The following is a 26,648-nucleotide window of genomic DNA, read 5'->3' as shown; positions in this document are numbered from 1 at the left end:
CTAGACAGGGGAAATCTTTATCCGTAATGTCTAAGGCACTAAAATATTTTGTATCAACTTGGCTATATTTGTCTTACTTTTAGGTGGATGATCCAAAGCTGAAGAATGAATGACCGGAATGGAGCTAGAAAAAGCTTCCTCATTTCCTAAATTGAGAAAAATATTGCTGTATAATTGGCAGACAACAACATTGAATAAGGAGACAAAAATTCCAGGTTCAGAAGGTTAACTGAAGAAAAACCTGAGCTAGAAGCAACAGTGGTAGATGAATTTAAGAAGCTGAAAAGGAACATGAGGCAAGGAGTAAACCTAACAGAGGATTACTGTTGATAACTGATTACTTACAAATAGAATTTGCTTAATTTCCCCAATAAGTGTATTTTAATATGGCAATGTACAACTGAAAATTATAGACTATTGAATACTAATTACATCTCATCATGTATTACATGTGATTAGCAAGTTGTCTAGGTATTATGGGATATGAAGTACAGCATATCTGGAGTACAGTATGCTGGAAAGAATATAGTTTAATGTTAAACATAGTGAGGTGACAACTTTGAAGCTTCAGATATGAAATACTTTTATATTATGTAATTTACTGAATATCATCAAATGCTACTTATATTTGTACTACTTGTTAAATATGTATTTGTTTTATTTTTCATCCTTTAATCCAATGTTCACACAATTACATACATTAAAACAGCACAATAAGATTTAACCGTGTAAAAATGTTTAGTAACAAACAAAGAATATTGCTAAAACTTAAAATTTTCATAAAGTGTAAACTATAAGAATGTCTGCTTCATGCAAGATTGATGTAAGTGGATTCATGCTGTCTGAAGAAGACTCTGCCTGAAACAAGGGCATTCCAACTAGGAACTTTACTGTTGGTAATTAAAATGAAATATGTGGGAAAAATTATTGATTTCTATCTCCAGCCATGAAAGAGATTACAGGGTTAAACTCAGCACAGTAAATGATGCTTGAAAATAAATTGGGAATTAATAAGATATGATGGAGTCATAATGGCCAGTTTCAATCAGCTAACTAATCACCATTTCTGTAGTATTAATTTCCAAACTGCCTTCAAAGATGGCTACAGGTAAAAGCAGTACAGAAGACAAGATTATATGATTATGAGCTACGAAACATAGTTACATGTCAGTTTGTGTCAAATACTAAAATCCCATTGTATGAATGAATGAATTAATTAATGCTGGCAAAGATTGAAATGAAATATGTTTGGATGTCAGAGATATCTGATATCTGACTAATATTTTAAAGCATATTAAAAGAATGACAACTATATGTTTGGCCCATTTTTGGATAGTCTGCTTGTTTCAATTGTAGTTTCTTTATCAGAGTTCTCTGATGAATGTGTTTCCGAGCATTGGACTCCTTTGCAGATGGGTAAGTCATGGTATTTTAGGATAATGTAACATTTCAAAAAATTATGTGCAGATTTAAGTAATGGTTATAAAAATAAATTCATGGATATTTTTGCCCCCGAATAGGAAACATTTTGTCAGTTTGACGACATTTGCTATTTCTTAGCTGAAGGAGTCTATTTATTTCCTGTAGGCCTGGATGGTAAAAGGTTTTTCTAGTTGTCCTCAAGGCTCATTTTCTTTAATCCTGGATTAGCCTTGTTGCCCTCTGCTACCTTTTCAAGTACTGTAACGTCTTCCCCATCCCACTTCAATGCAATTGGAGAAAAATAGCCTGTTCCCATTTTGACCAAAGCAATTCATAATCATACTATAACCTTCATGAACATTTCACAGGCTTGTGTAAGCACAATATTTCTCTGTGTTATCTTAGCATCAGTACAAAGTGGTGGACTTTTTTTATTGCTCTCTGACATCTTGCCATCATTTCTATCAACTTGTTTTCCATATATATAGCATTGCTGTTTATTAAATTTACTAGAGAGAGAAGGGAAGGGTCAGTTGACAGAAGAGGAGATAGGAGTATCCTCGGTTTTCCTGTAAAACAATGAGACTCAGAAATTCAAATCAATTCTCTAAATCATGGTCTATTACAATTTTCTTTATGGCTTTGTTGTGCTCCCTAAAATCAAAGACACCCTACCCCACCCCCTTTTCACTGCCCAAGCTGAGTCACTTATTCTCCCACCCACTATGAGTCCTCATCTTTTTACTAGCCCAGATCACACATCATTTGTGGGATGACTTTTGTCCAACAATCATATAAATACACTGTCTTTTACCACCAGACCTTCATATCTTGGAGAAAGCTGTAGGAAAAAGACAAATTTATGTTAGGGATACATATTTAAAAATGCACAAAAACTCCAACCAATCAGAAAGCTGCACTACTTACATAATGAGTATGGGGAAGGATTTTCCCATCCACAAATTCTTACTGAGTAACAATTTTGAAAGCTATTTTGGGACAGGTGTTAATATTGGCGGTAGGGTTGATAAAAGGCAAAGTAAAAATGCTATAAGTAATTAATGAATAAATAAACTTTTTCAAAATCACTGTCCGTAAAAAAAAAAAAAAACTAGAAAGAAGTTACCATACTTTAACAAGAAGACTTTTTAAACAGATATTCTGATGCCATTTACATAGCTACCATTGTAAGCATTTGTGCTTATATCGCTGTTTAGAGGAGCAAAACAGTAGTCCAAAATATTCTATTCACTAAATGTTTGGATCAAAAATCTTCCTGTGGGTGCATGTTCTGAGTGCAGGTCTGATCTCTAAAGGATGGAAAAGAAAGAAAAACAACACCAGACCAGCATGACCTGAGTAAAGGGTCTCACCTGGCTCCCCCCATTGGAATTGCTCACTTTTATTCCAAAACTGTGTCTGACTGTTGCTGTCATATCAGGTCAGATTTAAGAGCTGACATCTTTGAATGGCAATGGATCCAAAGCTACTGCTATCTGTCTCCCAATGGTGTTCTCATTGTCACTGTAACTGAGTCCATCCATCTGGTTAGAATGCACTACTGCAGGAGTAACTCACTGCTCACTCCGGGAGTCTGATTCTGAGTGGCTCAAGGATGACTCAGCCTTCTATCCTTGCGAGATCAGTAAAACGAGGACCCAGACTGTTGGGGGCAATAAGCTGACTCTGTAAACTGTTTAGAGAGGACTGTGAAGCACTGTGAAGCAGTATATAAGTCTAAGTGCAATTGCCATCTTTCCCAGCATTAGATCTTTGCCTAATGTGTTCAAAGTAGGTTCATTTGAGATGGTCATTTGTGCCTTGTGTGAGAACTTTGGGTTGATATCTTTGATGATCCATAATTTGTTTTCCTGGCTGTGCATGGTATTCTCAGGCATCTTCTCCGACATCAGAGGTCAATAGTATCAATGCTTTTCTTATCCTGCTTTTTAAGAGTCCAACTTTTATTTTCATAGTGTCACAGGGAGTACCATGGCAAGCACGATTCTCCTTTGTGATCATGGCATCTGAATATCTTTTCTGAAGCCTTCGTGGCTCTTATACTGTGTACTGTACTGTGGCATTGTTTTTAAAAAATTTCATTACTGTTGATCCAGGATTGTAAGAAACGTTAAATGAAAACCCATTGAACACCATAAGGAAGGCTATTGCATCAGAAATCTGTGGATAATAATGGATGTGGATTGAGGAAGATACTGCTACATCCATATCCCCAAATGCTTTATCAATATTAACCGTCCAACTTCCTATCATACAAAAAGCAGAGAATGAATAAGCTCCTACCCTAAATATATTAAATATGACTCACGTAATAGGATAGCATGATTTAGTCTCTATGGGATTTTCAGCTAACTAAAATGAAGAGATTGATGCATTAAATATTTTTTCTCACAGCAAGGGGGATGTAGGGGGATGCAACCTGGGGAGAAAATTTAGCTCATAATAGCAAGATAGATGCCAATTGTTTTTTTTAAAGCAATCCTTGAAAGGAAATAGTTGTTAATATTTTGTTAAAAGAGTAAAAACTGCTGATGGCTTCCTTTAAGATGGCAAGAGAATCTTTAAATAACACAGGATGAAGAGCAAAACAAAGGGGGAAGTGCTGGCTGTGGTAGGGAATCCTAGTCTGCAATATTAAATATGGTCCAGACTCTCCTTTACCCTTTGCAAACTGATTGCAAATTAGAAAGACTTATCTATGTTATTTTTTCACTTGTAACTATGTGATTCAATTTGTGCGGCAGCTCTGTGGTTCTGTGCTTTACATCAAAGGGAATGATGTAAATGTTCGCTTGTGGGAAAGAAAACATATCAATAGTCAGATTTAAGCCTCCTCATCTCTCTGAACAGTTGAACAGACAAAACATGTTCATTAATTAACAGATCAGAGCTAAAAAATTTGGAAACAGACATGCAGAAAACCTTAAAATATTTGCTGCCATCTAATACTTGTCTGAATGTTTGCAGCCCTAATTTAATAGTATAACTGAATAATTAGAAGCAAATGCACACAACTTACTTTTGATGAATCTTGATGATGTGCTTTCCTTCGAGTAACCTTCCTGTATACTGCTAACTAATATTCAAGGTGGGAATCCAGATGATAAGAGAATGGGTTAGGATGAGATTCACACTACAAATAAAGCAGAGTTCTTGCACTCTTGCCACCAAACCAGCAGCTGGCGATGATGAGATGGTGTTACACATTTTCCAACAGCTGCCAACTAATGTTTGATCAGGGATAAAATATGCCAAGGTGACAAGATCTTGCTGCCCTGCATTTCAGGGACCATTATTAAAAATGCAGCAAGCCTCATTCAAGCCCAGAAGGTCCCATGTTCTTTCAAGATACAAGGGAGAAAGACAAGTTCACAATATGTCAAAACCAATATCCATTTGTGTTTACTATGCAAACCCACTGAGTAACCTTTTGATGTGTGTTTGTACTGGGGGGGGGGACCACTGAGACTCTTTAAAGGGCTATTTATGATATGTATGTAAGGGCAAGGCTGAAAGATTGGCAATGAGTCAGAAGGGTCAGCCCTGGAAGTATGAAAGGAATCTAGAAATGTGTAAACTGGATGAAAGGTTCTACGCTCTTTAGGAAATAATGCCAGAAGAAGAAGAAGAAGAAGAAGAAGAAGAAGAAGAAGAAGAAGGAGAAGAAGGAGAAGAAGAAGAAGAAGAAGAAGAAGAAGAAGAAGAAGAAGAAGAAGAAGAAGAAGAAGAAGAAGAAGAAGAAGAAGAAGAAGAAGAAGAAGAAGAAGAAGAAGAAGAAGAAGAAGAAGAAGAAGCAAACTCACTGAATGTGAATGCCAACTACAAAGACTGTGATAACATTACAGGTCTGTGTCTTTCTCCCCCTCCCCCTTTAATAATATATTGATGTGAGCAGCTTGGGCATGCCAAGCAAATTCTCGGCATAAAAAGTCAACTGTCGGAATGAAGCTCATCACTCTGGCAAAGTGCATTCAGGTAGAAGCCCTCTGGGGGCACAATCCCTGGCAGCCATAATATAAGGGAAAGGGATTGCTCCTTCTAATGAGCTCATAAATGTTTATTAAGGGAGGTTTCTGCCAGGTTGGAAGAAAAAGCAGCTGGGTTGCTACTTGGTTGGTAATTGGCTTCAAAGTGATATTGTGATAAGGTTTCCATAGGGTAATTGAACTTATCCTTGCTACTAATCTAACTCAGAAACACTTGGCAAGGAAGATATCACTGAATTCAGAGTGACAATTTGCAAAAATATCAGATAGCCTCAAGAGGGAGATTTTTGTCACTAACCTCTTCCTTGATTTGTATTTCTTCTTTCTTTTAGGTTGTTTTATGGTTCGTGGAATGTAGATTATGCAGAACTGCTTGCTGTGTTACTGGTTCGTCCACTGAGGAACTCCGTATTTTGATTGTCCAGAAATTTGATGGCAAGTCTTGATTTTTATTTAGTTGCTATCTGGAAAAATAATTCCTTGACGCTTGTAACTCTCACTGAAATAATGAAAGAGGTAGAAGTATCAGAAACCATGGATGCAAGTTGAACTCACAATCTGTGTTCTCTGAGGAAGACTGGGAATTTTGTGCTGATATCTGTTTCTTCCATTTTTCCAAAGTTTTCTTCCTTTATGCAAGAATTGCTTATTTTCTGCCTCATTCTCAGGTGCTTTAAAATTCCTTTAGGAACTGTTTTCATGCTATCTTGACACAAAAGTGTAGTGTGCAGTTGTCTTTTTCTTTTTCATGCTCATCTCTTTATTGCTCTGGAGAACATTCTTTGTGGTAATATGTCAAGATCTGACAAAAATGCATAGGAGGAGTTCCCACACAATGTCTTCCTCTGAGTTTGACTTGAACTACATGAATCCTGGAATGCTACACTCTACACAGTAAAGGACAGAAAAATCATATATACTATATCCCTTATCCATTTGTAGTTAAGCTTAGTGCAAGAATATTGAACCCTACTTGTTTAAAATAGTTTCTTCTTTGGAAGAATATTTGAAAATCAATTTCCTTTTATCAGTCTGAACAAGAATGTTGGGAAATGTTCAAAATAATCTTTGAATCTTTGACATGCCTGGGGGGAAAATCCTAATTTTAGCAATGATCTGCTTGAGATTATTCAGATGTTTCAGATGATTACAGTAATCTAAGTTTTTGGGATGAAAGAACTTTTCCAAAACATTTGCCCTGTTAGGATGCTGGAAATGTTAACCAAGATCCTTTTAGTGGGATGGGAGCTAGATAGATTGTACATAGAGGAAAAAGTCAGTTTATGCCTAAAATGAAGAAAAGCTGAGCTCTGAACAAAATAGCTCCACTCAGAATGCTCCTTTTAAATGTTTTAAGCGGATTATACTCCGAAGGAACAAAATTTGAAATGTTTTGAATATTCTGCCATAGAAAACATTTTAAAAAGAAAAAAAAAGATGGGGAAAAGGAAGCTTCTTGGTCCCTTGTTTTTCATCCAAGAGCCCACTAATTTAAATGGTAAAATATTCCCTATTGAGTTACCTTGCAATTAACCCTAAAAGGAAAATTTGTTCAAGGGAGTGATTTTTTAAAATGAAAAATCTCAGGGTAAACAATTGAGGGAATAATTAAGCACATTTTGTAGCCTTTATCTGTATAAATAGTCAGCCATGGAAGTGAGATCAGCAATAAAGCAATGATAATGAATTCACTTCAGCACAGCCTGTTACTAACTTAGTACCAAAAACATGCTTCCCTGATGTGAGGATTTTTTTTTTTTTTTAAATGTAAATATTTGTGCAACATACTTTTTCATTTTGTAATCTTTTATAACGTTTCAGAAAACAATTTTACATTTGGCACGTTGGGAACTCAGCATCAAATCAACCTTAGGTATCTTTTAATGTACAGGTAATTTTTTATTTATGACTACAGTTGAGCCTGGAATTTTGATCATAAATCATTGCGGTTGTTAAACAAGATGCCCATATGACTGTCTCACACAATGGCCCTAATCTGAGCTTTCCCTGTTCTAATCATTAAATGATTCCTCAGAATGTGGGTGAACCCCTAGAGAGACTGGTGCTCCTCAGCATGCAGAAACTGCTGTGGACTAGGAGCTGGTTGGGCCCAAATGGGGTGGACCCTGTTCCCACTCCATCATGCTTGCCTTTCCATCATTTTGCTCCATCTAATAGAAAACTGAAACTAACTCAGAAACTGACGAATTCCAGGACCTGCTTGCACACTTGGTATAATAAACCTGCCCAATCACTCCAACTGTTTCCATGTTAAATGTTAATACTATGAGAAGATTGTTTCTTCTTGCTTTGCAGCTTTTAAAGGTTTCCTCTGTATCCTTTCTCAAAAACATATGAAGAGGAAGCTTAAGTAAAGTGATTCTTTCACTGGAACCTGGGCAGAAACAGGCTTTTCCTCCCTAAATTTCTTTCTGTTGACATTTTCTTTTTATGAAGAGCAACCTCAAATGTGTATCAGCTGAGGAAAAAATTAAAACTAAATTCTACCCACTAAGGAGACCAGAAGTGCTATTCAGCCCGTTCACACCTACTCGGGCGAACCGGTAGCAAGAATTTGGCGTGGGTCGCTGAACCGGTAGCAACATCTAGCTGGCCACGCCCCCAACCCGGTTGCCCAGTTTCCGCTCACTCATTTGCCCACCCACCCAATGCTCACTGCGCCAGTTAAAAGGAGGACTGCTCCCCCGCCCTAGCCATGCATTTTCAAGTAGCCACTTGAAAACACATGACTGTGAATGGAGGGGGGTGGAAATCCAGCCATGGGGAAGTTTGCAGGAGTTTCAAATGCAAGTCTGTTTACCTGCAGAACTTCTCTAATGCTGGATTCACTTCCCCTTGTGAGTAAAGTGCCTGGAGTGAGAGGGAATGAAGGCTGACAGGGGTGTGTGTGTGTGTGTGTGTGTGTGTGTGTGTGTGAGAGAGAGAGAGAGAGAGAGAGAGAGAGAGAGAGAGAGAGAGAGAGAGAGAGAAGAAAGAAAGAAAGAAAGAAAGAAAGAAAGAAAGAAAGAAAGAGGAAGGGAGAGAAAGAAAGAGGAAGAAAAAGAAAGAAAGAAAGAAAGAAAGAAAGAAAGAAAGAAAGAAAGAAATAGGGAGAGAGAGAGAGAGTGGTGTGTGTGTGAGAGAGAGAGAAAAAGAAAGGAAGGGGGAGAAAGACAGAAAGAGACAAAGAAAGAGAAAAAAAGAAAAAGAAATAGGAAGGGAGAGAGAGAGAAAACTCTGTGCTATTAGTTTTAATTGTTCCATTATTTATCATGTGTTAATATTTTACACTGTCCTTACACCTAGAGTGATTCTTTCTTTTGCCCAGGGCTACCACATATTTTTCAGGGTTTACATGCATTCAATGTCTATAGTCCAGAGCATAAATACATGTGTATTTAACAGAACTGAAAGGGAGTTTGGAGGTCTTCTAGTCCAAGCCCCTGCTCAGGCAAGAAAACTGAGGATGCCAAACTCTGAGTAGAGGTCCTGGGAAAGGTGTCGGAATAACACTTAGAAGGGACTTTTGGGGGAACCCTATACCATTTCAGAGAAATGGCTGTCCAGTCTTTTAAAAATTTTGAGTAATTGATCACCCAGAACTTCTGGGACAAGCAGTTCCACTGGTTAATTGTTCTCACTGTCAGAAAGTTTCTCCTTAGTTTTAGGTTGCTTCTCTCTTTGTTCAGTTTCCATCCATTGCTTCTTGTTTGCCTCCCGTTGCTTTGGAAAATAGATTCCCCCACTTTCTTTGTGGCAACCCCTTAAAAGTTGAGTAAAGCATGTGAGCCATTTCCTCCTTTCAGTGGCCCATGAAAGTACATCTATAGTATGCAATCAAAAAAAGTGAACAACATTTTTACAGAACTATAGATAAGTTGAGGCTGGGTGACAAGGAATGGCTGGGAGGGGAAGGGCCAGGTGAGGCACCCCTTGATGTGAGTGACATTGAGTTGGCCACGCCCACCCAATCACATGACCACCAAGCCATGTCCACCCAGTCACATAACCACCAAGCATGCCCACCCAGTCACATGACCACCAAGCCACACCCACCCAGTCACATGACCACCAAGCCATGCCCACCAAATAAGCCACGCCCACAGAACCGGTAGTAAAAAAATTTGAATTCCACCACTGAAGGAGACCACAATTCAACCTTGAACTTCAATTCTTCTCTTTTGTTGATTTTGGGTAAGTTTCATACTTTACCCACCCATACAAAGAATCAGCCTGATGTAAAGGCTATTTTGCAGACAGCACTGGGCAATTATGGGGAGAAGACTACAATAAACACTTTCCAAATCAGAGACCTTCAAGATATTTTTAAGCAGAATTGTCATTATTTGTGTCTAAAATCATGCAAACTGCGACTGATGGGAGTTGTGGTTTAAAACACCAGATAGAAGAAGGCTAGACTTAAAAATAGCTTATTGCACCATTATCCCTTCTAGTTTCTTCCATATTCCAGTGCATAAGACTGTAGTAATATGAGCAGCATCTGAATGACATGCCATGATAACCTACTTCAGTGATACATGTTAATTTTACTTTGACCAGTTCCCTGTGGCACATCAATTCCCTCCATTAAATTTGAGAACAATATCCTTCCTTCAGCCTTAGTTTAATTAATAGGTTTCCCGGGAACTTGCCCTTTTTGCAATTGGCAGCTGATTTTTTAATTTCTAAGAACCTGAGGTGTGCAGCCACAACCCTGCATTCTAAATCCTCGTCCAGAGATGAACTGCTGTAATTATATGTTAAATATGCTTCAAATCTGTAGGGAGCAGTAACTCAATAAAACCATGAGCAAAATTTAATGGGAAGCTTAATTATAATAATAATATCATAAAATCCTAATGAGAAGAAAAATCAGCTTCATTTTATTTTAGCTTGGCCACCTAATATAAAAAAATGGAAGGGGGTAATACAATAGTAATATTGTCCTGAAATTTGGGATAAATTAGTTTTTTCTCCTCTTGGTAATATCTCTGGATTTCAATTATTTCCTTATGAATCCAATAAAATATCTGGCAAACTTTTCAAGTGCATCTAGAGCTTTGCCACACTGACTCCAATTTCACATTAAAAGCCTCCCCAAGGCAACAAAAGTGTGCAAGCCACTTGCCCTCACTATTCCGAAATATGAGACACATTCCTGATTGAGTTGAGTTCATGTTGTGTCCCAGCCTTCCTTGCCTGAACAGCATGGAATCCATCCTGCCTCTCAGCACTGTCAGGCTCTGCATCTCTCTGTGCCATCCTCTCCCCTCCTTCCCTCCAACCCTTGAATGAAAAAAAAAAAGGCTTTTAACTATTTTCTACAATGACAAGCAACCTTATGAAATAGCCCAGGACATCCAGAAAGTGGATAACTTTGCATTTGGCATTACAGTTTGAAGACATCAGGGTGGGGGAAGAGAGGCCATGGCAAGCATTGCAAGGCACTTCTATGACACAAAGTGATTTTGCTTTGCTTTGGGAGGGTAACAGGGAGAGCATCCATGGTTTAGGATTTTTTAAAATCTCTCTCTCTCTCTCTCTCTCTCTCTCTCTCATCATCTCTAAATATGATAGCCTAGAAATATTCACGCATGGGAAATACTTTGATCTGGAAATAATATCTACTCCCCTCCCAGGGGTGGGCTTCAAAATTTTTAGCAACAGGTTTTCTGCTTGGTTGCTGGGTGGGCATGGCCTAGTCGGCCTCCTGCACTATGGTGGTGGTGGGGTGGGGGGAATTTTTGCCCTCCCCGGGCTCCAGAGACTTTCTTCGAGACTCCAGGAGGGTGAAAACAGCTTCCCCGGGCTCCAGAGGCTCTCTGGAAGCCAGAAACGGGCCTGTTTCCAGCATTTCCAAACTTCTGGGAGGCCTGTTTTTCATCCTTCACAAGCCTGTTCATGCCCCTGCACTTACTTGCATCCAAAATGGGCACGTGGGGACTCCTGGGAGGGGTGGGGTGGGTGGGAACGACGCCAGCCAAGAGTGGGATTTGGGAGTGCTCTGAACTGTGCAGAATCTTAGCTAGAGGATCACCCAGGGGTGGGATTCAAATTTTTTAACAACCGGTTCTGTGGGCGTGGCTTAGTTAGTGGGCATGGCTTGGTGGTCATATTATTGGCTGAGCGTGGACAACTCAATATCACTCACATTGAGGCATGAATCTCCTTGCCTGACCTCTCATGACTGTGGGGATGCTGCAACAGCTGTTAAGTGTGAAAAATGGTCATGTCACTTTTTTCAGTGCCATTTTAACTTTGAATGGTCACTCCACACAAGCAAAGTATCAGCAAAGGAGGGGGGAAAATCTCCAGAGATGTTCCTGAGACAGGAAGTCTAGTCCTGCCAAGAATAATAAGAGTTAACGGAGAGGCAGTTTCTGTAAGCAACATCAGAATGTTTCCTTCCTGCCTTTCTTACAGGATTAGGCCAGTAATTTCTTCTAAAACTGGTTCTCTGAACTGCTTAGAATGTTAACAACCGGTTCTAGCGAATAGGTGCGAACGGGTAGAATCCCACCCCTGTGAACCCCCAGCAGCCCATCCCTATCCCCTCCCCCATGTCTTATGGGTAATTGCAATTAACCAATGTCTGCAATGGGTCACTCAATACCTTCCTTTATTAAATCCCTACTTGTGGTAGATAACAGACTCTCTCAAGCGTTGTGATTGGGAAAACCCGGATAAACCATTTGCTGAGATTAGAAAGCAGATGTGTTTGATTTTAACCTTTTCTCTTCTCCTTTCCCTATCCTGTTTGGCAGAAGAATATAAAATCTAGCCATTTTTTTTTAAAACTTATTCAGTATTTATCTCTCCCAAGGATTTGGAAGTATAAGTGTCTATGGAGGGTCTCAGTCATCCAGGTTCTGGTTCTCTGAAAGGTGCTTTAAAAAGGCAACTGGGCTTTCTTGATAAGACAAAAGAAAATCAAGCTGCCTTTTTTGAAGCCTCTTTGGGACTTCATAAGCAAAAAATAATCTGTGAAGCCTCCACACTTAAAGTGCCTCCTTCCACTTATTCTTTGAAATGGATGTGCAGCCCTTAATTTGTACATTTAGGAACCATAGTATTTTCCTTAAAATAGAGTGCTGTAACATCAAGAAAGCAAAACTAGGATGGAAATAGAATAGTGGTAATTCTGTGGTTACTTCATATGAATGAATTGGCCCATTTGTGAGGGAGAAGTAATTTCCAGTAACAGGTAAGCATTTATATTGATCAAATATAAATATATTGTAATCTGTATAGTGTAGTAGGTCAGACATTAGATTAGGAATAGCTAAACCCAAGTACAAATTCCTACTTAGCTATTTTGTTGCATATACTGTATGGCTGATGAAAGAGTAACTAGCAAAAAGGAAAGCCTTAATCTACCTTTCCTCTTTGCTGTTCTTTATCTCTCTTTTACCACCTCTCTGGCCTCTTTTAAATGCAAAGAAAAAGAAAATTCTGAAAATAGAAACATAGTATTGAAAGTCACATCTGGATTGGCTCCAAATCAAACTGTTATCTTACAAAGATACTGGTTACAAGTGATCCTTGACATATGACCATTTGTTTAGTGACTGTTTGAAATTACGATGGTGTTAAAAGAAATGCTTACAACTTCCTCTTGTATTTATGACCATTGTAGTATCCCCATAGTCACATGATCAAAATTTGGGCACTTTGCAAAAGTTGCAGCATCTCACGGCACATGATCATCATTTGCAACTTTCCCAGGGAGTTTCCAACGAGCAAAGTCAATGGGGGAAGCCAGATTCATGTAACAATTGTATGATTTGTTTAATGACCATGGTGATTCACTTAATGTCCCTGTCAAAAATGTTCTAAATTCTAGTGCAATTCACTTAATGACTTTTGCTTAATGATGCAAGTTCTGGTCCCAATTTTAGTTTATAGTCAAGAACTACCTATATAATTATTGAAGACATTTGCAACTCAAAACAATAGGGATGCAGTCCTAGACTAGCCATTTTCTATAATATTTGGAAATGTTCTGGAAGGGAAGCCATTTTCAGCAAAACAATGAAGGGGTAAAGAAACTTACAATCTAACAGATTGATGACTGCTACATATTATACTCTCTCTCTCTCTCTCCTCTCCCTCTCCCCCACTCTCTCTTTTTCTCTTTCTCATACACAAATAATATTCCTCTTCCTAAGTTACTGAGGAAAAGTGAAAACTGAAAGTTGATCCCACATTTATGAAATGGAAGAAATATTTCTGTGAAATCTGCCCCAATGTGTTTTTGTTTTGCAGATTATTTAGTACATTTACTTATTTTTTTTCTCTTTTGTAATTGCACAAGGGAAATATGCCAATGTATAAGGGATAGGGAAAATGATGTTGATCAGGAAGAATTTGCATAAAAAATTAATTAAAATAATTGAAGGGATGGAAATATTGCTGCATTGATACCAGAACTGAAGTCAGGGGTCATCTGAAGACTGAAGAGACTGAAGAGAGAATGGAGTTTCTTTGGAAGAAGGGGGAATGGACAATCTTATCTGATAAGCAAGTACAGAATAGTGGAGTGTCCTGGTTAAGTTGGACATTGTGAGTTAGTGTGGGTTTGTGTAGATGGGAAAAAGGAATAGAGGAGATGTTAATACATTGGCTTTGGAAATCCTAAGCAGACCCAGCAGCAAGACAGAGGGACAGGGAATAGTACCTGAGCCCTGGAGTTTTCACAGTTGGGCATATTGGATGCTCTTGGGTGTCACTGAGCCAAGTTGACTGTGCAGTGTCTGGGCTAGTGAAAATGGTCAGTAGCAGATAGGTGGATCAACAGCAGATAGGAGGGTGGCGTCCATGGCTGGATATATCTGCCAGAGCAGATTCCCCCACCCGCCCCAGTTATTCTGAAAGGATTGTGTTGGAACACTCCATTTTCCTGCTGCCTTGGATACTAATCTGTGCTTGTAAAATGCTCAACTGCAAGTTTCTGCAAGCATTTCATTGTGATGCCTGCCTTATTAAAGAACTTGGAGGTTCTAGGAAGACAAAGGTGTTCAAGATTGATTGGAACTTGGTAGGTCCATTTGCTTCAGGTTTGGTGGGTCCAGCTGTGATAGCTAAAGTCCTATCCTGTGTTATTTTCTGGGATGATAGGTCTCTAATCAAGGAGACCATATTGTCAGGGTTCATGTAAGCATGCCTTTTCAGTCTCCCCCTCTTTCCTCTGGAACAGTCCTCATCAGAGTAGCCCATAAGCATTGTAAATAAAAAACAAATAAGGAGAATTTATTCAAATTAGAAATCTACAAGATCTTGCTTTTAATCTCACATTCCTGTTTCCTGACCCTTAAATGACTTAGAATGTCTAAGCTGCATCATAAAACAACTTTTTATTTATTGGTTTGTATATAAGTTCCCAAAACTTTCTTAATTTATTTAATCATTACAGGATGAAAAATTATTATATCGAACTATCCTATTTTGATGATTGGGTGATACAGTTTGAAGTGATCATCCTCATTCTAATCCAATTCTATATTTTCATTTATATATACGCATACAGAGACATATCATGTAAATAAGCAGTAATGCACAGAAGACTACCCACAAAAATTAGCGGGAACAAATGCTGGAAAAATGGCCAGCCCCAATTAACAAGGACAATTATAGCATATAGAACACTTTCTAAAGTCTATCTTTATTATGTGACTACCAAAACAGAGGCATACCACTTTGTCTCACTTCTGACAGTAACATGGTGGAAGTAAAGATGCTTTCCTTTCATCTCTTAAATGACAGTTTTATGAAACTACAGCACATTTGAGTATCCATAATTACTTTAATAGAATGACAAATAGCAAAAAAAAAAAAACATTCTTGCAATAAGAGATTACTTATTTATTATCGGTTTTATCTCTCTTCCCATTGAAATCTTCAAGACCATTATAGCAATTATTTGTAAATAAGCATAATAGTCCTTAGCATTCAATTCCACTGGTGAAAATAATATTGTTTAAGTGTGGAGTACATTAGCAAGGCATTGAGATTGTCAATAATGCATGCTCAACATAATTTAATTATTTGGAAAACATCTGTTGAAGAGAAATATGCTCCAGAGAGGAAAAACAAAGATAACTGCTTTAGTGACTATGCTAACCATTTCATACTTTGAAAAGACAGAAAGGAGGCGGAGAGAAACTCTTTAAGAAAACAACATAATCAAGAAAAATACAAATCTATTTTTTTTCTGCATATCTGGACAAATAGAGATTACCTATTTATTAATATAGTTACAGTCTTTCTCTTAGAAATGCTAGAATATTTTACATGAAGATTTCAGGGAGTGAACTGCTTCAGATCTCGTTATCTTCATGCATTCTAGATCGACTTCTCAACCATTTGACTTCCAGATTTTTTGGGACTGTAATTCATTTTATGGAAATGAAGATACCAAATTGAGAGACTATTATACAATATCTGTCGTTCCACTAAGGTATCCATTCACTTATCAAATACAGGACAATCAGATGGTTTACAAGCAGGGAAGTGCTTTTGCTACTGTTTTGCAATTAAATTGGTCCCAGTTGTTCACCCAAATCAGAGCCTAAAGACCTTAAGAAATAATATAAGATAGACTTTGGGTAGAATACTGTGATATTTGAGAGGATAGATCTGAAAAGTAGATCTAAAAGGTGCACCTAAAAACTAAATGATAAAAAATATAGTGAAACTGATCTTTTTTTTGGTTCTCCAGGGGTTGCAAGACTTTAATATATAAACAAACACAGGTAGCAGTTAGCTGTATTGTCAGACTTTTCTGTGTTGGAGTAAATCAGTTTTTCATATTCAAGTAGTTAAACACCAATGATCTATGCAGCTAGGGTTCATTTTAATTATAAATTAAAATTTAACCAAATCTGATAATATGAGGGATGCTGGGAATTGTAGTTTGCATCTAGTATAGATGCCTACATATTGAAATGTTGCCTCTACATGGCAATTATAAAGTAAAAAAATATTTTCTACCTTTGTTTTGTCCCCAAACCTGACAGGACTGGTTTATATTCCCTAATGGTTAACTCCTTTGTAATGGTTGTTGAGGAAGTTAATTCAAACCAATTGCTGGAATAGGATTGGTGTGATTTTGTAAAACAGGCTAAATATGTGCATTAGATTTTCAGATACCCACTTATCATATCACTACCATGCAAAAACCAAAAACAAAACAAAACAAAATCCTACAGCTCTGAACTATGCAATTGAATTAGTCATGTCTTGATTATATTTCAGATTATATTTTGAAACTTGTGTTACTGAATATATCTATATTTTTAATCTTTCATGGGAAATTAGATGTCAGGAAAAAAAGACGAGAATGATTTCCTTTGATCCATTTACTCTATTTGGGTGGAGATTATCTTTAGATGTATTTTATTGTATTGAGGAACACACCAGCATAGGAATTTACACCTGCAATATAGAGTGGAATATCCCAGAGCCTGCTTTATTACCTTAGTTAACATTTACTCTTGCTTACTTTCATCATGTAAGGAGCCTTTAGATTACATTGTGGATAATTTTCATCTATTTTATTTACTGTAGAAAAACTACAATAATTAACATTCCTATTTTATCCAAAAGTTCACCCAAAGTCCTGGCCCAATTTCTTGGGGAAGTAGTTTTCAAGCCTTGTAAGAGACCAAGATGATCAGGGCCCACCAGAACCTGAAGATTAAATTGTTTCAAAGGCGTAAGAACCACATCAAAGAAATCGCCCTACCAGGGTCGTATGAAATGACATTCTTTCATAGAAAAAACCTCAAGCACAACAACCCTGTCAAATCTCTTGGGATGGGCAGAAATAATTGGAGACAGGTAGTTTTGCAAATAGCCCCATCTTATGCCTTGATAGGTTGTTCTGTGGTACATTCTTATCTATCCATGTTGCTGCATAACCCATATAAGTAAAGTACACTGTAGTACATATCAGGTTGACCCACTCAATTACTATTGAATCACGGATTAAGGGAGTCCTTATTATAAGCTGACCTGGCATGTAGGGACAGAAGCCCAAAGCCAAGGACACTGAAAGTCTGAAGACCAGGAACTGGGGCTGAGAATAAAGCACTGGATTGCAGAATCTATAAATTGAGACTGGATTCCCTGTAAGTAGGCTGTCCTCTGTTTTTTCATGTGCATCCTTACCCTTTATCCTTACCTTGTTATTATCTGAGCCCAATGCCCAACATACCTGCCCCTGACTCTTACAGGTAAAAGAGCCCCATCTCATCTCTCCAATGCTACAACCATCCAACTAGTGGCTAACCAGTTCTTCAGGATGCTTTTGTCTCAGCACCTGGCAGCTCTAATTGTAGACTGTCACTGTACACCCCCTTAATACTCAAAAGATCTTCTATGCTCATCTGACGCTCCTTGAATTCTAATCACACCCATAATCCACATGCAGGTGATAACAGGCATCTACACCCAAGGCAGGTAGAGGACCAATCCCTCAACAGAATCCACTAAGGATCTCTTTTCTCAGGGTTCACAAATCTTATTCAATTTATGCACCAACTTTTCAGGAGAACGACATGGTCAATCCTAGAGCAGCTGGTAAAGAAATAAAAGGCACACACTAGAATCCTTAGATGCCACCACACCATACAAAAAAAAAAAAAGGCTAATGTCAATGTGGCAGGCCTTGTGACAGCCAGATATTGCAGTTTAGTTCATCCATTGATCCACTCATCATTGTTGCCTATAACCCATGCTCTCTAAAATACAAGGGGTAGCATTGCTGGTCCATTGCACAGCCCACGTTTAGATGGAGAAGACACATTATGAATCCATTTTTGGGGACAAAAATCAGCTGCTGATGCTTTATGTCCACTGTCACATGTTCACTAGCTGAATGGTGGTGCTAAGCATTATGCACTGCTCCGGTTGGTCACAGGCAGTTCAACTATATCATTCTGCCATGACATTACTGAACAATCCAGATGGCCATACAACCCAGTCTCACCCTAACTCAGAGACTGACCAGTGAGCAGATCTTCTTCATTGGTCATCCAAAAGCTGCTCAGGAAGCTCTGCTCTCCATCAACTTTCACAGCACCATGATTTCTGCTGAGTCATTTATTATTATTTATTCAAATTTATATAATTGTTATTACTTAATAAGTAATACAAGATGGCAAACATATATCAGCATCATCCTTTGTCCTCCTATTTTCCCCACAACAACAATTGGGTTGAGCTGAGAGAGAGAGAAACTGACTGGCCCAAAGTCACCTGGCCAACAGCAATAAGAAAGAGTTATATGGTTCTGATACCTGTGAATGCAATTTAAATGAGATAACTTGTAGATCACCTCTCAATGAAGGTGATAGTATGAGATCACTATGGGACAGAGGGCAGTGGTTCATTTGGAATATTTGAAGCTGAACTTTCATTAAATTCACGAAAGTCAAAGCTGCTCTCGAACAAAACAACAACACTGAATTAGAATTGGCCATTGGAAATATTTGCTCATAAGAATTCTTTTGATGAGGTTCCATCCTAATATTTACTCATAATTTGCTTTTCATGAGCATATTTGGGAAATGTGTTTAATGCAATTAACCAAAGCAAAGGGATTTCACTTCCCTAGGTGGGGGAAGATTTTGATTTCTTTGTATGTGGAATATTGCTTTATTGGCACCCAGATTTTTTTTTTGTAAATATAGTCAAAGAGGATCATACCACTTAATTCTTGCAGTTGAGAATTATGGACCCACACATGTGTACACAAAGAACCCTATTTAACTATATTGTGAGAATTTGTCTTCTCACTCCAGTTAGCATAACATTCTCTTGTCTTATTGATAATTCAAATTCTGACATGGAGTTTGATATATTAATTATGCATGGCAGTTATATTCTCAATCTGATGAATCAGTCATATAAAAGGGAACTCCAGGATTCCTCAAAAGAGCACACATCTTCTGTACTGAGATTCTTGGAGGGGGTTTTCCCTTGTCTTCTGTCTGGAAGGCATGATATTCAATAATTCAAGAGGAGCAAGAATCAACATATCTTACAGCATATTTGATGTGCCAACAAACAGACTCAAGACTGTTTCATTTCAATTAGTCCCTTTGTTGCCAACAAAAGACTGACAAACACATTGAGAGAGAGGCCAGGTGTTGCATATTCTTGCTTTTGACTGTTGCTGTTTGTTTTGTGATAGTTTGCCTAACATTCCTGCTATTCCCCCTTTGCCATATTTTAGCAACTATTGTTCCCCTCGTATCCTCTTACCGAGGATCAAGCGATTCTATACTGCACAAAATAAAGATTGCAAGTCATTTTCAAGACCCTTCTGAACTCCTTGGCTAATTGGCTCAGGTGTAAGCCAAGCCAGCAGGCCTGCGACTTTGATGTGACATTTTAGAGCTGAGCACCTGGTAACATCCTTGTTTGTGTGTCAAAAATCAGCCGGCCTTGCCTGCTGCTCAAGACTGGCTAATAAAAATGCTAGTAATCACGTTGTATTACAAGGCTCAAATTCATGCTGTTACTTTATTGCAAGGCTGTCATTAATTTTGCAGGGTGAACCTGGAATCCGATCTGACCTGTTTTTAATAAGTGTGGGTTTGTGCATGAAGTGTGTTTGCAAGTGACAGAAAGGTGACTACCAGCTGTTCCTTCTTTACATGTAGTTCTACCTTTGCCTTTGATCAATAATGCTGTTTTGCTTAAAAGAAACTTTTTCCCCCTCCTTCAGTAAGGAGGTAGAAAAAGGCCCTCCTTGTTCCTGTGGTTTATTTATAAAGAATATACAATTATGCAAAGGTCAGTCAGTGGAAAATAATTTCTCTGGTGGCTTTGCTTGACATGACTCTGGTAGTCTGCTTTGCAAACAGCTGGGCCACTCATTTCTCAGAAACCTCCCTGCCCATCCCCAGTGGTGCTATTGGGAAGGCATAGAAGACCATTAAAAAAGGCATTATGAATGCATAAGCCATTCTACAAACTGAAAACTTCTGAAATGTACTACCTAGGGGACAGTGGGACTGCAAACAAACAAACACACATACGTTCCACAAAAGGCCCAGATTCCATTAGAAAAATAGGTAATGGAAACCTTTCAGGGCCAGGGGGAGCCAGCAACCTGTACTTTCTTTTGACAAGGTCATTCACCCACCCACCCCCGAGCTGCTTAAACCAGGAGTGGGGACCCTCTAGTCTCCAGACTCCATACAGTCTTCCTGATTTCCTTTCTGGTTTCTTGGAATGCCAGGGTTGACTGATGAATTTCAGAGGCATAATAGCTACAGTCTTTAAAAATAAGGGTGTGGGGTGTGTGTGTGTGTGTGTGTGTGCGGGGTCTGTGTGTGTGTGTGTGATGGAAATGGAAAGCTTCTGGGAGGCAAAATATTCTGCCTCCCTTCCCACCCACCTGCCAAATATCCATCCAATTGGGCCCCAGGTTAAAAAAAAAGGCAATTAAAATAAACTCATGTAAGCTTATACCAATTACATCAAAGATATATCATGTTCAAGTGAAACCAAAGTAAACATGTCTACAAACAGATGGGAAGGGAAATAAGAGACACAGAAGGAAGATCAGCCATCTTGATCCCATAGCCCCCTCCTGCTTTCAAGAGTGACTTTTCTTCCTTTGTTGCCTGCATGATTGAGGCAGATCTATACTTTAGAATACAGAGACCTGTTTTCATCATTTTATTATTCATTCATTGCTTGTATTATTAAGATCTCCAGGGAAGTTTGTAAGAAGTTGATAAAAATACAAAAATAAAAATAAATAATATACAACGTATTTAAAACTTCATTGATTGATTGACTGATTTTCTACCAGCCACATTTGTATACCATATCAACCCAATAATACACAAAATAAAATTGTAAATGTAGTCCCCTCATAAATTTTGCTTTGCTTTGGAAAAAAAAATAATTAAGTTGAACAGCAGGTAAATAGTCAAATGAAAAATGTGAATTGTATGACACCACCAAGAAAACCAATATTTTAAGAATGGATAGTCTTCTAGTTCCCTAGATTTCTGACAATATAAAATTTTAACCATAAGCATCTTTTAAAGCTGCTAGTTATACATTCAAAAAAAACCCTGAAATACAATAAATTAAACTGAAACAGTCTTGACGTGGGATTATCTAACTTTTCTTCAAAGAAACAGCAACACTGGAAGATAATTTTAATCTGTAGTAATTAACAAAAGACATGCATAGGCAATACCACAAGTCAAAACAATGTTCATAACCCAGATATAGATAGGGAAGAATACAGTCTGTCATCATTCCAAGGTTGTCTGTAATAAGATCAACATGAAATATTGCTGGATTAAATCACACTCCTCAGCCAACTATCTTTTAGAAAATTCTGAAATGACAACTTCAATCCATCTAGGAACATCAGAGAGAAATAGAGAAATAGAATTAGAAGTTGCAAACGAGGAAAGAGATATGTGATATTATTTGCTGTTGGATGTGTACCCATACTGTTTGTAAAGTTTAATCCAGTCTTGGCTCATTATTTTTAATTTAACTGTCAAGAATTACCACACAAATCCATGATATCATGATCAGGATGCCCTGTTGAAGCCCGTGTCTTGCAAAGACAAGTTATTCCATCTTGACAGAGATTCTTGGTGTGGTTGATCTGCCTCCATCACCACTGACAAACAAGCTGCTGTGTAAAAGGCCCTTTTTCTGAGCTAAGCAAGGCATCCATTCCACTAATTAGAAGTAAAGTGTCGCTTCATATTGCCACTACAAGTTTTGCTCAGATTTCTAACCAAATGAAGCACCTCATTCAAGATGTACTCAGCCCTATTAATTTAGCTATGTAAAATACTTACAAACGGTATTCTTAAAATACAACAATGTTTGAATTGTTTCCAACGGATTACTTTTTCTCAATCCCTAAATATTTTCTTTTAATGGTGTTATTAATTTTATTGGTAAAGAAACATGCCAGATGTTCTAATCACTAATATGATACAAATTTAGAAAGTCACTGGAGCATCTTTCTGGGACCAAAATATTGAACCTAATTGCTCAGATGTTCCATCTACGTTTAAAGACTCCTGCTTTTGAAGGACTTCTGTTCCAGCTCCTCTTTCACTGAAGCCCCCACAATGTAAGGAAGTGAAGTAGGAGGGGGAAAAACCCATAATGATAACAAATTCAATTGGACAGAGTGGAAGGCGAACTGATTGGCAGGTTGCTGAAGACACAGAGATTTCTAATGATGGTTAAGAAAACAAAAGTAATTGGATTACACAAAGAAAATAAGATAAACATTAATTAAAATTGCAGTAATAGACTATAACTAATGAACACATATGAATGCAAACAACACATGTTCTTTAAATCCTGCAGGTCTACTTGCAGAAGTGTCAGTAGTAATTCCTAATTCTTCAGTAATTGCTATGTGTACTCCAGTTTAAAAGATATGGACTGGTTTTCCATGCACTGATTTTTTTCAGTCGTTGCTGTGCATGAATCAAATATATCATAATTGCTAATGGAATGTTGTCTATGTTCTTGCTGGATATTTTAAAATTGTGGATTCAGATGTTAAGTGGATTTAGACGTAATAAAACAAATAGCCTGTTGATCAGTTCAGCCATGTATTTCTCACATTCACATTCAGCTTTATTATAGGAAGCTTAAAAGTGTATACAAACACAATCTTCTCCTGTATTCATAACTAAGCCAGTTACAAAAATGTGTACAGTCTTGCAGCACTGAATTATTAAATAAAACAAAAATGGCTACAAGAATTTATACAGATGAGGGTGCTGTGAGCCACTACAACAGAATGAATAAACTACTGGAAATGAATTAGTAAGATTTATATTCAATCTTCACCACAATCAAAAAAGTTCTTTGAGTATTGCAATAAGATGAAACAACAAATAATTCAGCAAGACAGCTGCTCCACTTAGTCATCTACTGATGGCACTCAATGTTTATTATCTCACTCTGCTTAATGATATGTCAAGTCTTGTTGCATAAGAAGGAGCCCTGGATGCTATAGCCATCTAAAAATTAAAAAGGGCTTTAAAGGGTCATGAACTAAGTGGCTGAAATGCAATCCTGGCATGCCATCCCTGTTTATTGGTTGTGCAGAGACCTAAGCAAGAGGATTTTGGAGGCAAGGTCAAGCCACACCAGCTTCCAGTTGCCCATCATACTTAGCTTTGTATAGACTTATAGATCCATGATTAACAGTCATTCTTTCATTGAGCTCTGAAGTGATTGTCTGAAACATCCATGAATGGGAAAATATTGTTTTTTAAATGCAGACAAAAAGCATGCTTTTCATAAAGCAAGAGAAAATGTTTTTTGCATGAAAAGATGCCTACTTTTGATAAACATTTATCTTCTTACAATTTTTTTTTGTTTCAGTCCGTTTGTGGCTAACGTTAATTACTATTCCTTGAAGCTACCCTTCACATATGCACCCCTTTCAGGTGCTGATCCTGGCAAAGGCAAAAATGATTTGTTGGAATATTTGTCAAGGGAAGATACTTTAATTGTTGTTCTTAACTGTAAAACAAATCTAGGAATTTCCCTTTGCTAATCTTTAAAGTTACATCTAATACCCTGTAGCAGAAGAGCCACTCCCTCTGCTGGGGATAGTTCTATATACAGCATTTTTTATCCTCTTCACAATGAAAAGGTAAGAAATTAAACATACTTAATGTATTTAAATGTAAACATTAAAATAAATTTAAAATGTATTCACTATTTAAATATCACCATATATGTAAAGAGTCACTTTGTGATTGAGATGAGCACTTTCTAAATTTTGTAAGTAAAATAACATTAAATGGTAGTGGAGGATACAAAACAACTATGATCTTCTGCAATAAGTTTTGTAAACAAGAGTGATTAATTGAACAGGAAGCTGCTCTCAATAACCTTTACCTAATTTTAATCAAGACTATGGCAAGTTGATAACTCAGAGTGCTATTTGGAAGCAAAAGACCAACCATTTTCATATTTGCAAAGATTCAGAGACCATCATGTCCTATATCTCTTTGGGGATCTTACTCTGCCATGGTCCATGAGTACTCATAGAGTATCATTAATGGCAAAGTAATTCTTCCTAAATGACTTTCATTTTAATACCATAATAACCACATTTTGAGAAGATTGGAGTATGCCTTATTCTTCCAGCTTATACCACTCTGGCTTATAAGAAGAATAGCCTTTGATATTACAGAAATTGGCTAGGCTTGCTTTATGCTAGCGTTGGACATATTTCATTTCTTGAAGCTGCCCCAATTAGATGGAGATAGTCATGGTTTGGTAGCAGTCATTGCACCTGAGAAATACATCCCAGGAAATTCCAGTTTGTTAATTCACAAGACTTAACATTCACAAGACTATTTTGCATTGTGAGAGAAGTACAGTATCATTGAAAAATTGTATGAGTAAAAATATATTACATGTTTGGGAAAGTTTCAGTTTTCTGTATTAGGACAAGGAGAAAGAACCACCAAAATCCTGCTTTCTTCCTGGAATTTGTATTAGAAACTGGTTCCTTTACTCAGATTCTGGTGTCAGCTGAGATTTAGAAATGAAATGAAGTGAATGGATGAAATATAGCTAGATCTTACTGGAATCAGTGTCATCCTTTATACATCTCTACACCTTTGTACCTTGCAAACTAACCTTGCTTTTTCCACATCCACACATTGCTTTATATATTACCTTTTGACTTTTCTCAACTGTTTTTTGAAATATTTCATCAACCCTATTTAATGATGTCTTGGTTGTTCTTTCCTTCCTTGGACATATATCCTACCTACCCCCCACTAGAGGAAGTGGTCTTGATGCCTCTGCATGAAGCTCAGATAAATTAACACCTGGTTTTAAAGTAGAAACAAATAAGAAATGTGTTTATAGCATCTATTTATATCCTTATCATTACAAAATTAGACTATTGTAATGCAGTCTAAATGGGATGATCTTTAAAGGCATTAAGTAGCTGCAGTTTCTCCTAAATTCAGTGGTTAGTTTATTGACTTGTATCATCATCACTATGATCATGGGTTTTAGGTTAAGTTCAAATGGTTAATTTTGACTTAGATAGCCCCTATGGCAGTGATAGCTAACCTTTTCGGCACTGAGTGCCCAAAGCGCACGCATCACCAAAATGCAATGCATGGGCATCCACGGCGCATCCCCATGCATGCACCCAGCCCCTCGCATGTATGTGCATCCCCGTGCATGTGCAATGCCTTCCTGCATGTGTAATGCCCCCCATGCATGCGTGGCAGAGACCCAAAGATCAGCTGGCTGGCAGGAGGCATGTGGGTATGCACAGTGGAGATGAGCCAGGGAGACAGCTCGCATTCCCAGAGAAAGTGTGCCATAGGTTCGCCATCATCGCTCTATGGCTTGGTACTTAAATATTTGCAGGACCTTCAACTTCCACTAGATTTGAACTATCCAAAGATGCTACTCACATGACCCACTTTAGCAAGATGCGGGATGGTCAGAAAGCATTGCTTCTCAGTTTTGGCAGTTTTATCCCAAAACATCCTCCCTCTAGGAGTGTGCTAACCTTTAAACACCACAGTCTTGTTCAAGACCTTTACAGATTGGTTACAATTTTTACCTGAATTTTACATACTGTAGTTATTATTAGCAACTATTTTATGTTTTCCTGTGCTGAACTGTTTTGTATCGTTATTACTTCCTGTATAAAATGTTATTGTATTTTAGTGTATTATAAATCTAGAAGATTAAATAGTATCAAAAATTGATAGATGAAAAGTATTTTGTGATTTGATTCTTATTAATTCTGCCTAAACAACTTCAGCAGCCATTCATTTTTGAAGCCCTCTCTTTGTTTTACCACATATATATTTTAAATACCTCATTCCCACTGTACTTAGCTTGCTTTTATGTTTTCCCAATATGTCAAACTCTCATTTTCATATAATGAAGTGAACAGAACCATATTCTTATGCACAGCTGTGTGATTTCTGATCTATGACTAATAAACTGAAATAAAAAAATAAAATTAATTACACACACACACACACACACACACACACACACACCTGTCTTCATTTCATCCATTCTTCATGGTGGACCACACACTACTCATTATCTTTCTGTTAGCATTTCCTTGTTTTAAAATTTCTCTATTGTTTTTCTCCTTTGTAGTCAACATTCTACCAAGCTACAAAAAATGTCTTGCCATTTTGCAAT

At 37.6% G+C, this 26,648-nt stretch overlaps 1 long non-coding RNA gene across 1 annotated transcript in view; it reads right to left on the bottom strand.

Moving 5' to 3' along the window:
* Positions 1 to 2,165: 2,165 nt before the first annotated feature.
* Positions 2,166 to 26,648, bottom strand: part of LOC148126300 (uncharacterized) — a 73,723-nt gene continuing 49,240 nt past the window's right edge. The window contains exons 3-5 of the long non-coding RNA XR_015743077.1: positions 5,728 to 5,928; positions 4,463 to 4,519; positions 2,166 to 2,263 (exon numbers count right to left, since the gene is read on the bottom strand). This is a non-coding gene — a long non-coding RNA (uncharacterized LOC148126300). The remainder of the gene's footprint in view (positions 2,264 to 4,462; positions 4,520 to 5,727; positions 5,929 to 26,648) is intronic.

This window comes from Pseudonaja textilis, chromosome 3 (genome assembly GCF_049901715.1).
Source record: "Pseudonaja textilis isolate UNSWEBS1 chromosome 3, rPseTex1.2, whole genome shotgun sequence".
Lineage (NCBI taxonomy): Eukaryota > Metazoa > Chordata > Lepidosauria > Squamata > Elapidae > Pseudonaja > Pseudonaja textilis.
Note: the sequence above shows the minus strand (reverse complement) of the source record. Positions and strands in the feature narration are given on the sequence as shown.